Genomic DNA, 11,903 nt, shown 5'->3' on the forward strand with positions numbered 1-11,903 from the left:
ACTAATGTCATTTACTACTGTGTCTCCTGTGCCTAGCCTATTCCAATTATCCTCCACTCTTTTTCTTAGCCAGTACTAGATAGTTTTGATGACTGATGCTTAATAGTAAAGCTCCAGATTTGGTACAGGTAACCCACCTTCCTGTCTATTTTTTTTTTCATTATTTCCCTTGATATCCTTTACTTTTTGTTTTTCTAGATGAAATTCGTTATTATTTTTTCTAGCTCTATAAAATAATTTTTAGGTAGTGTTAAGGGTTAAAATTCTAGCTAAACTGTCTAAAATATCTAATGAGTGGTCGCCAATAAATTATAAGCTTTAGCAAGAGTTAGACTTTTAAGCATTTATTAAGGAGAATAAGAATTTGGTAAAGAGAGAGAAAAAGGCCTAGATTCCTATCTATTAAAGGGAGAGCACATTTCTAGCTCCCTTCTCCGCCAGAGTCCAGAGGAAAGAGCCCCAGAGTCAGCGCCAGTCTCTTCCTTCCTCCTCCCACTAGTCTGCGTCACTTCCTCCCAAAGAAAAGACTCCTGGTCTTGCCCTCAAAGACCTTCGCTTCATGGGCAGAACTCTTCTACAGTAAGTATCCAGCAGGTGGCGTTATTCCAATCGTTACAGTCCCCCCTGTTGTTCCTCAAGAAACAAAATGTTTCCTTGACGGAACAGTAAAAACAATATAATAACTATTGCTAACTAATAATATGTGAACAATAATATAGAAAAGGAAGAGAGAAAAGTTTTGTCCAGAGGGGCGATTTTTTTTGTCCTCATGAACCGACGCTTTGACATTAGTCTTGCAAAGGGAGGGCCTCTGCAGAGAATACATGTTACAGATGATGTATATTATAACAGAAAGAGAAAAAAAACAACAAAAACAACAAATCAAAACTGTTCATTTAAAGTCTCTGAAAGTCTTTTCTCAGATGTCCTCTAGGTGTAGTCGTGGAATGGAAGTCTTTTCAGGTGTTGATGTGTGGATACTGGTAATCAGCCAGGGAATTTCCTACAAAATTGAGCTTAACACAACTTTAAAATAGCTTTGTCAATAATCAAATCAAACAATGAAAGTTCTCAAAAACATGTCTAAGGGAATTCAGAATCTTAGTTGTTACACATGAAACATATAATAAAACAAAAATTGAACCATTCTTTAAAATTATATTATTATTATAGTCCCCCCTTATGGAGGGTAATTAAGAAGACAATTGCTGCAATATTAATTAATAAAAATAATTTTTATCTTTGTTTTATCACTTTTTGCATCATCTGCCTAATTATCCTCATGCCATTATGAGAAATTAAAAAATCTAATATAATTGGTAACAGGTGTCAAGGCCAAATTCAACACTGTATTTATCATGACACCTGAGATAATTATGGGGGTTACCATAAAAGAACAGAGAAATGATGGGATATGAGCATTCCCACACTTGAGCAATATGTACTGTCCATGCAGTATGCCAGGCTTAAAATAGGTGGATGGAATATATGTCCATGCCACCGAACATATTGGAGGAAACTGAGTCAGACTTAATCAGATGCATGGGACTGAGATGTCCATGGCATCAGGCATATAGGAGGGAGCATGGAAGCCAGGTGTAGAATAAGATGGGTGGGATGAATACTTCCAGCCATCTGTACAATATTGTGGGGAAAAATAAAATAAAATATTAAACCAAGAGAATCCAACCTCTACATTTGTCAAAAGCCGTTCCCTCGGCCATACCTTGACTTCATGCATGTCTCCCCTCATGTGACAGTTCAGTGTCTGCTCTTGCATGTATTCCTCTTGTGATTGGATGGCATCTTGGCCAACTGGCATCTGATAACTCAGAATAAAGGCAATTAATGTCTTAAATGATAAGTTCCCATAATCCAAGTCTCATATGGATTTAAAAATTGAGGATAATAAACTTTTAAGCATTTATTAAGGAGAATAAGAATTTGGTAAAGAGAGAGAAAAAGGCCTAGATTCCTATCTATTAAAGGGAGAGCACATTTCTAGCTCCCTTCTCCGCCAGAGTCCAGAGGAAAGAGCCCCAGAGTCAGCGCCAGTCTCTTCCTTCCTCCTCCCACTAGTCCGCGTCACTTCCTCCCAAAGAAAAGACTCCTGGTCTTGCCCTCAAAGACCTTCGCTTCATGGGCAGAACTCTTCTACAGTAAGTATCCAGCAGGTGGCGTTATTCCAATCGTTACAGTAGTCTGATTGGTATGGCACTGAATAAGTAAATTAATTTAGGTAGAATTGTCCTTTTTACTATACTAGCTCTGCCTATCCACAAGCAATTGATATCTTTCCAATTATTTAGATCTGGTCTGATTTGTGTGAAAAGTGTTTAGTAAGTGTGTTCATAGAGTTCTTGGGTTTTCTTGGCAAGTAGACACCCAAGTATTTAATATTATCTAGCATTAATTTAAATGGAATTTCTCATTCTATCTCTTTCTGCTGGACTTTGTTGGTCATGTATAGAAATGTTGATGATTTATGTGGATTTATTTTATATCCTGCTACTTTGCTAAAGTTGTTAATTGTTTCAAGTAATTTTTGAGTTGATTCTCTATGATTCTCTAAGCATGCCATCATATCATGTGCAAAGAGTGATAGTTTTGTTTCCTCCTTGCCTATTCTAATTCCTTTAATTCCTTTTTCTTCTCTGATTGCTAAAGCTAGCATTTCTAGTACAATATTAAATAATAGAGGTGATAATGGACATCCCTGTTTCACCCCTGATATTATTGGGAAGGCCTCTAACTTATCTCCATTACATATAATGCTTGCTGATGGTTTTAGGTAGATACTGCTTACTATTTTAAGGAAAGCTCCACCTATTCCTAAGCTACCCAGCATTTTTATTAGGAATAGGTGTTGTATTTTGTCAAAAGCTTTCTCTGCATCTATTGAGATATTCATATGATTTTGCTTGGTTTTCTTATTAATGTGGCTGATTATGTTAATGATTTTCCTAATGTTGAACCAGCCCTGCATTCCTGGTATAAATCCCACCTGGTCATAGTGTATTATCCTGGTGATCACTTGCTGTAATTTCCTTGCTAATATCTTATTTAATATTTTAGCATCAGTATTCATTAGGGAAATTGTTCTATAATTTTCTTTCCCTGTTTTTTCTGTGCCTCGTATTGGTATCACCACCATATTTGTATCATAAAAAGAATTTGGTAGAACTCCTTCTTCACCTATTTTTCCAAATAATTTGTGTAATATTGGAATTAACTGTTCTTTAAATGTTTGGTAAAATTTACCTGTAAACCCATCTGGCCCTGGGGATTTTTTCTTAGGGAGTTCATTAATGGCTTGAGAAGAAAAATATAAAAAAGGAGAACTGCAAAATTTATGAAGGAAGATGCTTTCTAATTCTAATCAGAAGAAAAAAATATGGTGAAGGAGACTTTGTTGGGGGAAACTATTCAGAATCATCTGAGGTATTTTTGAAGGAAGATGCTGAAAGTATATCTTCAGATATGATCAAAAGGGGAAAATCTACTAAGCATTCAAAGATTGTCCCTTCAAGTTTGCAGGAGATAGGGGGCAGCAAGGTGGCACAATGGATAAAGCACCAGCCCTGGATTCAGGAGGACCTGAGTTTAAATCTGGCCTCAAACACTTGACACTTACTAGTGTGATCCTGAGCAAGACATTTAACCCTCCTTTCCCTGAAAAACAAAAGTTTGTAGGAGATAACAAAACATAATTCTGAAAAGAATGATGAGTGATGAAGATGGAAATAGAACATTATTATGTTATGGAGTTATGGAGACTGCTAGGTCCATGTTTGAGAAAAAGAAAGTGGAGCAAAAAATGTTGGGGGGATGAAAAGAAAACCATATTTTATTTATTTTTCTTTAGCTATGAGAAACATAGAAGGAAATAGATGAGGGTTTGGTCCCAGGCTTAAAATGACTGAACAAAAACAACTTGTTAAAATTGCCTGGGAGGCTAATACTTAAATCTCATCAAACCAAAAGATGTTTTCAGAACTGCTTTTTAAGCCACATTTCACCTCAGCCTAGTACTATCCAATAGTTCCCATTATATATGTTCTGGTAAAATATCCAAATGAATTGGGCGACCCTCTTATCAGAGGCTATCTTCTCTCATGAAGAATGTTTTCTGACATTATCCGGCTTCTGCTATAAACCATTTGTTTCTCTTGTAAAAGGCAAGACCCCAGTACCTTTTGTATTCATGATGTTGTCTCTAATCCTGGACACATCCAGTTTGAGGTAGATACTAGGTCTCTTAGTCAAAAAAGGAAAGAAAGCAGAAAGTATATGTCTATCTAGTTAATTACACATTATACTTAGGAGCAGCAGATAAACATGAGGTAAAAAGTCTAACTCATTTGCTTTCCTTCCACACAGGGTGTCTGGAGTCTGGAGAACATTATTTGCTCAAGGGAGAGTGGTAAGAAAGAGATCCAATCTGTTCTTTTAACTGGTAAAACATCTGTAACAAGGCCAAAGAATGACCATAGAACTTTAGGTTTTTGCCACAATATAATTAAAAGTCACACCATTTCAAAATTGAGCCAAACTATGACTAGAAGTAGCCATGAACTATATTATTCCCCAAAGGCCAACGCAAAGAATCATTATGTCTTTAATGCCACTACTTAATAGCCAATGGAGTTCTTACAGGCAAATTCAGATTTGACTATAATTTCACAAAGTATTTATTCAGCTTTGAAATCCTTACTCCGCATTCATTTTGTCCCATACTTTAGCCATTCTGATAGAATTGACAAGACATTTCCTTCATTTTAATAAATCTATCTGCTTTACTTTTTCTCTTTGCTTTTATTTTATTTATCAACTTGTTATTGCTATCTGTATCATATATTCATACATCTCCTACTCAAGCTATATATAGAAGAAAGTATTTGAAGTTCCATTATATCAAGATTTTCTCTAGTACTGAAGAATGCAAGATGGATTTAATTATTATTTCAGTGTTATCCAAAAGTTATAATTCAAAAACTTGCGTAAACAGTCCTCCTGTCCCTTCAATGAGAATCTAATTAAATGCATTTAATGAAAATACACTTAAACAAAAGAATCTTCATTTAATAAAGAGAATTCTTTTATGGGTAAAATTGATATAATACTGTGCTTTTGATGCACTCAAGTCGCATTATGAAACTATTTTCTTTCTCAAGAAGGCACTTCTTTTCAAGAGCTTTTAATGAAATTATCCACACATTTTTTCTGATGGCCTAAATGCATTATAGTGTTGTGGGTTTTTTTATAATAGTTTTCAGCAGGCAATTACTTGGCTGAGTTAGGATTATACCAGGGTTCAATTATTTGATGAAAGAAGAGATACCTATTAATTTCCATTGTATCATAAACATCTTTCATTTTTATACTATATTCACTGAAGTAGTACAAGTCATCTCAATCATAAATTTAAAAACTTTTTCTGGACCTCAAAATACTTAATCTCTTTTCAACTTTTATATTACAAATGTTAAGGGCCTAATAACAGTAATGGAATGGTCACTTTTCATGCAATAATCTTGAAAAATATGGTTTTTAAATTTTGAAGTACAGGAAAGCTAAACAACTATTATACAGCTATTATTACTGCAAGCCTCTTTTATCTAAGTTAAAGATGCTTTCTTGAATGTCTGAAATTACTTCACTAATACTTCAGTTTTGGTAGCTTGTAGAAAGGTGACTTCAACAGAAAAATTCAATCACAATATTTATTTGTGATTAGTAAAGGCAAATAGGACAATGTAACAGAGGATTACAGATTTTTAGTATGTTCAATTACTGTTTATTTTAAAAGACACAGCCTGATTTATACCTTGGTATAAATGATAATGAAGGTGAAATATCTCCTACAGCTTTAATTTCAGTTAGAAGACCTGAGTTCAAATATAAACTCAAAACTCAATGGGCAAGTCAAATAACCTCTCTGATGCCCATCTTCCTCATTAATAAAAAGAAAATAGTACTGTTTGTAAAACCTTTCTCATATTATATTAGTAGAATAAAATATTGAATTATTGTTAAATGCCATATAGATGTGTTGTTGCTTTCTAAGTGCAATTAAAATAATGTTAAAATGTGATTATAAGTGAGATAGTTTGGAAATGTTTCCATAGATTCTCTTTTAAAATACTATTTTTATTATCTTTTGTTTTCACATCACTTTCAATTCTGAACATAAGCATAAATCAATCCATTCTCCCTTACTAAGTAAAAAAAAAAATGTTTAAAAAAGCAAAAAAAAAGAGCAAAACGTTTTAAAAATCAATATTCATATCAAATGAGTCTAATAATATCTGTCACATCATGGTGCATAATTTATGTATTGCTAAAACTTAATTGTGATTTAGAAGCCCCAGCACGTGCCCCGCCTGGGGCTCAGGTGCTGGGCCTCCACCCTGCACAGTGCTCCAGCCACTTCGCACCAATGCCTATGTGGTCCTGAACAAATTATAATGATGGGAAGCTGGGTGAGGGCAGTCAGGTGACCTTCGGCATGGGGAAGCTAGGAGGCTGGCCATTCTACAAGTGTCTGTTAATTCTGTCAGTTAGGGCTGCCAGCCAATTAGCTTGGGGCTGTGTGTGTGTCCACCCTGTTTTCCAGGAGAGAGAGGGTTGCTGGTAAGGAGAAGGGAGGTGATTCCCTATTCTGGTGTTTGAGCTGGAAAGAGACATGATGCAGCTTTATGCTCTGCTGAGCCCTGGGAGGTGGTATGATTCAAGTTGTATTATTTTCCTCCCCCTATTCCTCTTTTTTCCCTTTCCCTTAATTCAGCTAATCTTACTTGTGTTTTTAAGTTCATTCTTGTTAATATACCTTGTTCTCTTTTTAAAAGAGGATCTTAATCTCCTTCCTTGCAGTGAACCACCTAACTAACACTCCACAATTAAAATTTGGCCCCTACAGTATGTATATATTATATACATATAATACCCCCCCACACACATACATACTCATATTCTACAAGCTTAGTCTCCTCCCATATCAAGGGGGGGGGGGGCAGGGGAAGCAAAGCTATTTTCCTCAGCTCTTTTTAGGGACTGATTGGTCACAATCATTATATAGAATTCAAATGATTTTTTTCTTTCCATTTTCATTTTGCAGTCATTATATATGTTGTTCTGATTATTTCCTTCTGCATCAGTCCATATATGTCTTCTCTGTTTCATTGAATCCTTTATATTCATCATTTTTGACAGTTCACGAAGTGTATTAAATTCACGAATAACTAATTTGCATCTAATTTATTTCTACTTCTTTGCTACCACAAATCGTATTTTTTCACAGAATAAGAGAACTACAAAATTTTACTGAGTTGAGACATCATTTGGTACAAGAGATAAGTGAGTCAATATGTCTTTTAAAACATCTCTGAACAGTTGTCAATCAAGATGCAATAACAGTTAGTTAATATATAATTATTTATTCAGAACCTATTATATTTCTGGTATTAATGTATCAAAGTAAATGTATAGAATTGCTGGGAGCACAAAGAAACACAGTGCTTCCTTTCTTTTATTCTTTTTTTTTTCCACTCTACAGAATTTATTGGGGTGATAACTGGACAAGTCACACTTGTACAAAATGGAGCTCACACTATCCCAAAGCAGGTTGCTGAGGGGGAAGGAGGGTATGGGAGGCAGTTACTGGCCTTTCAGGGAGTTGCAGAAGCTAGGGGCTCTGGCTGCCTGTACCCTCCCCACCCTCACCCCTCGGAGAGGGTCAGAAGTACTGCCACCCAAGAGACCCCAGCCCGGGTTTGGTTACAAAACTCAAACAGAGCCCAGAGCTGGGCTGGGCTGGACAAAATGGGGGTTGGAGGACTGTCAGGGGCCCTGAGGGCCCAGCGGTCCCAAGGGGCCACTGTGTTGATGCTCTTCTTGGTAGGGTCGGTCCAGACCTAGTCTTGGGGCTTGTGCAGGGGATGTGCAATGATTCAGGGAAGAGGAGAGACCAACAGGGAGGAGATGGAGCAGGTGGCCCAACGTGGTTCCTCCCCAGGGGACACCCAGGTCGGTGAAGATTCAGGAGACTGTGCCCAGTGGCTAGCAGTGGTTTCGTAGATGCCACTGTGGCCAATGTAGAGCACCCATTTGATGACATTGTTGTCGCTATAGTTCATCTTGGGTTCAAACACCTTTAAGTATGGTACCTTCAGGCCAGAGGGTACAAACAGTACCTCAAAGTTCATGGAGATAGGAGGCCTGGCCCACTTCTCATCGTTGGTAGGTAGCAGCTCAATCTCCACACTAATCTGTGATTCCTTCATTCACAACATGCACTTGATCTTCCATATGATGCCAGTCTCATCAGCTGTGCCCTGGCCCTGCTTCTCAATGACTATCTTGTCATTCATGCCAAACTTGTATTTCGGCATGCCTGTCAGCTCTTCATCACCACCTGGCCAGACATGTGAGTGCTCTGCCCTTGAGAAGATGTTGAGCAGGTTGATACTCTCAAATACATCGAGGAAGGGCTCATTATGAATATATGTGATGTCCTCATGCTGCCAACTTCTCTACACTGTCACCTGGCTGGTGATCTGAGACTGTTCTTCCTTCGTCAGATGCTGGCTCTTAATGCCCTGCTGAATGATGAAGGTTTTCAGAGCTCCCATCTCTGAGTTCTGTGTATAGCCAGAATCTCATCCAACAGCTCTTAGATGAACAAGAAGTTGTTCTTGATCTTCTCCTCACTCATCTTGCCAAAGTAGGTGGCCATGACATCACACACTTTATAGAAGAATTTGAAGGCCATAGCAACTTTGAAATTTTGCTTAGTGACAGCTGCCAGCCAGATGTTGGAGCACTGGACATGGAAGAAGCTGGTGCAGGTAATGCTTGTGATGGGGAATGCACCTAATGCCGGGTGTGTATCACATTGACTTCGAGGGCATCCAGTTCGTTCCTCCCGATGTCATCTCGGCCCCTCCCCCTTGTGGTTATAGATGAAAAGCCCTCCAATCATGGTGGTAATTCACTCTCTTCTGCCCATGGCTAGAACTGACCAGGTGCTGCCAGAGCCAGTCTGTCAGTCAGTCAGTCAGTCAGTGTGAGGCTCTGTCTCCACCCACACTGCTCCCAAGATCAACACAGTGCTTTCTTTCAAGGAGTTCACAAACTGATAGGAGAGGCAACTCGCCAACAACCACAAGCAAATAGGCTACATATGGAATAAATTGGAAATCACCAATGGAGAGTGAGGGAGATTGGGAAACACTTCTTCTATAAGGTGGGATTTTAGATGGAAAATGAAGGAAGACAGGAAAGTTCAAAGGAGGAGATGACAAGCGAGAGCATTTCACAAGTATGGGACAGTCAGAGAAATAGCCCAGAGTGAGAAGATGGATAAAATATCTTGTTTGAGTAACATTAAGGATTCCAGCATCAAAGGTTCAGAGAGTATATGATTAAATATAAGGTATAAGAAAATTGGAAAGATAGGGAAGGAAGAGGTTATGAAGGACTTTGAACATCTAACAGGAGGATACCATTAGAGTTTGATAAGGAAGGATGACATGGTCAGATATGAACTTTATGAAGATTATTTTGCTGCCTGTGGGGAGGATATATTGGCAGGGAGACTCACCAAAAAGCTATGACAACAGTCTAGGTATCAGTAATAAGGGAATCCACCAGAGTAATGGCATTATCAAAAGAGAGAAGGGAGAATATATGAGAGATGTTATGATGATAAAATCCATAGGCCTTGGCAGCTGATGGGTTATGTGGAGTGAGAGATATATTAAAGATGATAAATAAGTTAGAAGCCCAGGAAACTGGAAGCATGGTGGTACCTTCAATATTAGCATAGAATTTAGGAAGAGGAGAGAGTTTGGTGAAAAAAGATAGTGAACCAGTTAGAGAACCAACAACTTATGAAACTGTGAAGCCTGAATTTAGACAACTTTTCCCTTTTATACAAAGTGTCATTTGGAGAAACCCTATGTTGTACAAGCAAAATAAAACAAGCTCTTTATTCACTCTTCTCTTTATTGACCCTTACTTAGTAGTAGAAAATTTTTTTAAAAAATACAGTTTCTTCTTTAAAATAAAATCATTGGGGGCGGAGTCAAGATTGTGGAGGAAAAACTGTGACTCCTACAAGCTCCAGTTAAACCCATCCAATCACTCCCAAATAATGCAGTGAAAAAAATAGAGCAGCCTAATGCACATAAGAACAGAGTGAGAATATTTTGAAGCAAAAGAGGGCAATTGTGATCACCTGCTGATCAGGCTGGGCAGCTTAGCATGCGGTCTGGACACAGCCAGGAACAAATAGTGCCTCTAGTACACTTCAGAGTCTTCAGCACCAGCAGCAGCTTCTTCTGAGGCTCAGATCACAGACTGGTGAGGGAGTTCAGCAGTAGGCCTGGCTGAAGTGGAGGCAGTCTCTGCTAGAGTTGGGGTGAAGTGCCCTGGTTGTGAACCAGTGGGCTGAATCAAGTGTTGGTGACCCAGTTGGGGAGGGACACAGTCACATCAAACTTCTGACTATAGAGAATCAGAGTTCAATCAGACTTCTGTTTCCTGGTCAAAGAGAAAGCGGCTGTGGTTACTCACAGTCCAGGCAGGCTGAGAAGAAGCCCAGTCAATCTCTGGACCATGCTGTAACACAAACAGTGTATCCTGGAAGCAGTACTACACTTTAAGAAGCAGTTAAAAGCCAAGCAATAGGCATTCAAGATGAGCAGGCAGAAAAAGCAGCAGATTATTGAAAACTTCTTTGGGGGAAAAGTAGACCACAATACACCCTCAAAAGAAGAAGATAATAACAAAGTCAAAGCTCCACCATCCAAAGCTTCCAAAAAAAAATATGAATTGGTCTCAGGCCATAGAAACACTCAAAAGGGACTTTGAAAAGAAAGTAGAAGAGATAGAAGGAAGATTTAGAGAGATAGAGGAAAGAATGGAAAGAGAAATGAGAGCAATGCAGGACAGTCATGACAAAAAAGATAACAGCTTGAAAAGCCAAATGGGAAAGGAAATAGAAAAGCTCCCTCAAGAAAATAATTGCCTAAGAATTAGGATTGAACAAATGGAAGCTAACGACTTTATGAGAAACCAAGACACAGTAAAGCAAATCCAACTGAATTAAAATAAAATAGAGGGCAATATGAAATATCTCCTCGGAAAAACTGCTGACCAGGAAAACAGAGCCAGGAGAGATAATTTGAAAATCACTGGACACCCTGAAAACCATGACTAAAATAAGATCTTAGACACCATCCTCCAAGAGATTGTCAGGGAAAATTGCCCCGATATTCTAAAAGAAGGTAAAATAGAAACTGAAAGAATGCACCCACCACCTCCTGAAATAGATCCCAAAAGGAAAACCTCCAGGAATAATATAGCCAAATTCCAGAGCTCCTAGGTCAAGGAGAAAGTATTGCAAGCAGCTACAAAAAAGGAATTCAAATACTGTAGAGCTGTAGTAAGGATAAAACAAGATCTAGCAGCACTACATTAAAAGACCGGAGAGCATGGAATATGATATTCCAGAGGGCAAAGGAACTAGGACTGCAACCAAGAATCACATACCAAGCAAAACTGATTATAATCTTTCAGGAGAAAAATGGGACTTTAATGAAAAAGAGGACTTTAAAGCATTTGTTAGGAAAAGCCCTGAACTGAATAGAAAATTTGACTTTCAAATACAAGACCCTAGAGTAGCATAAAAAGGTAAATAGGAAAAAGAAATTATTAGGGATATTAAAAGATTAAAATGTTTGCATGCCTACATGGGAAGATAATACTCCTAATTCATAAGAGCTTTCCCAGTATTAAGGCAACTGAAAGTAATACACTTAGAGGGCACAGATGTGAATTGAATAAGAAGGGATGATATCTGTAAAGAATTTTGTTTGTTTATCCTTTTTTTTTGTGGAGTA

General features: G+C 37.9%; 1 pseudogene; it reads right to left on the reverse strand.

The window, feature by feature from the left end:
- Positions 1-8,282: 8,282 nt before the first annotated feature.
- LOC122747229 lies at positions 8,283-8,980 on the reverse strand (annotated as a pseudogene).
- Between the last annotated feature and the right edge of the window lie 2,923 nt (positions 8,981-11,903).

The sequence above is a fragment of the Dromiciops gliroides genome, chromosome 3 (genome assembly GCF_019393635.1).
Source record: "Dromiciops gliroides isolate mDroGli1 chromosome 3, mDroGli1.pri, whole genome shotgun sequence".
In the NCBI taxonomy this organism is placed as follows: Eukaryota; Metazoa; Chordata; class Mammalia; order Microbiotheria; family Microbiotheriidae; genus Dromiciops; species Dromiciops gliroides.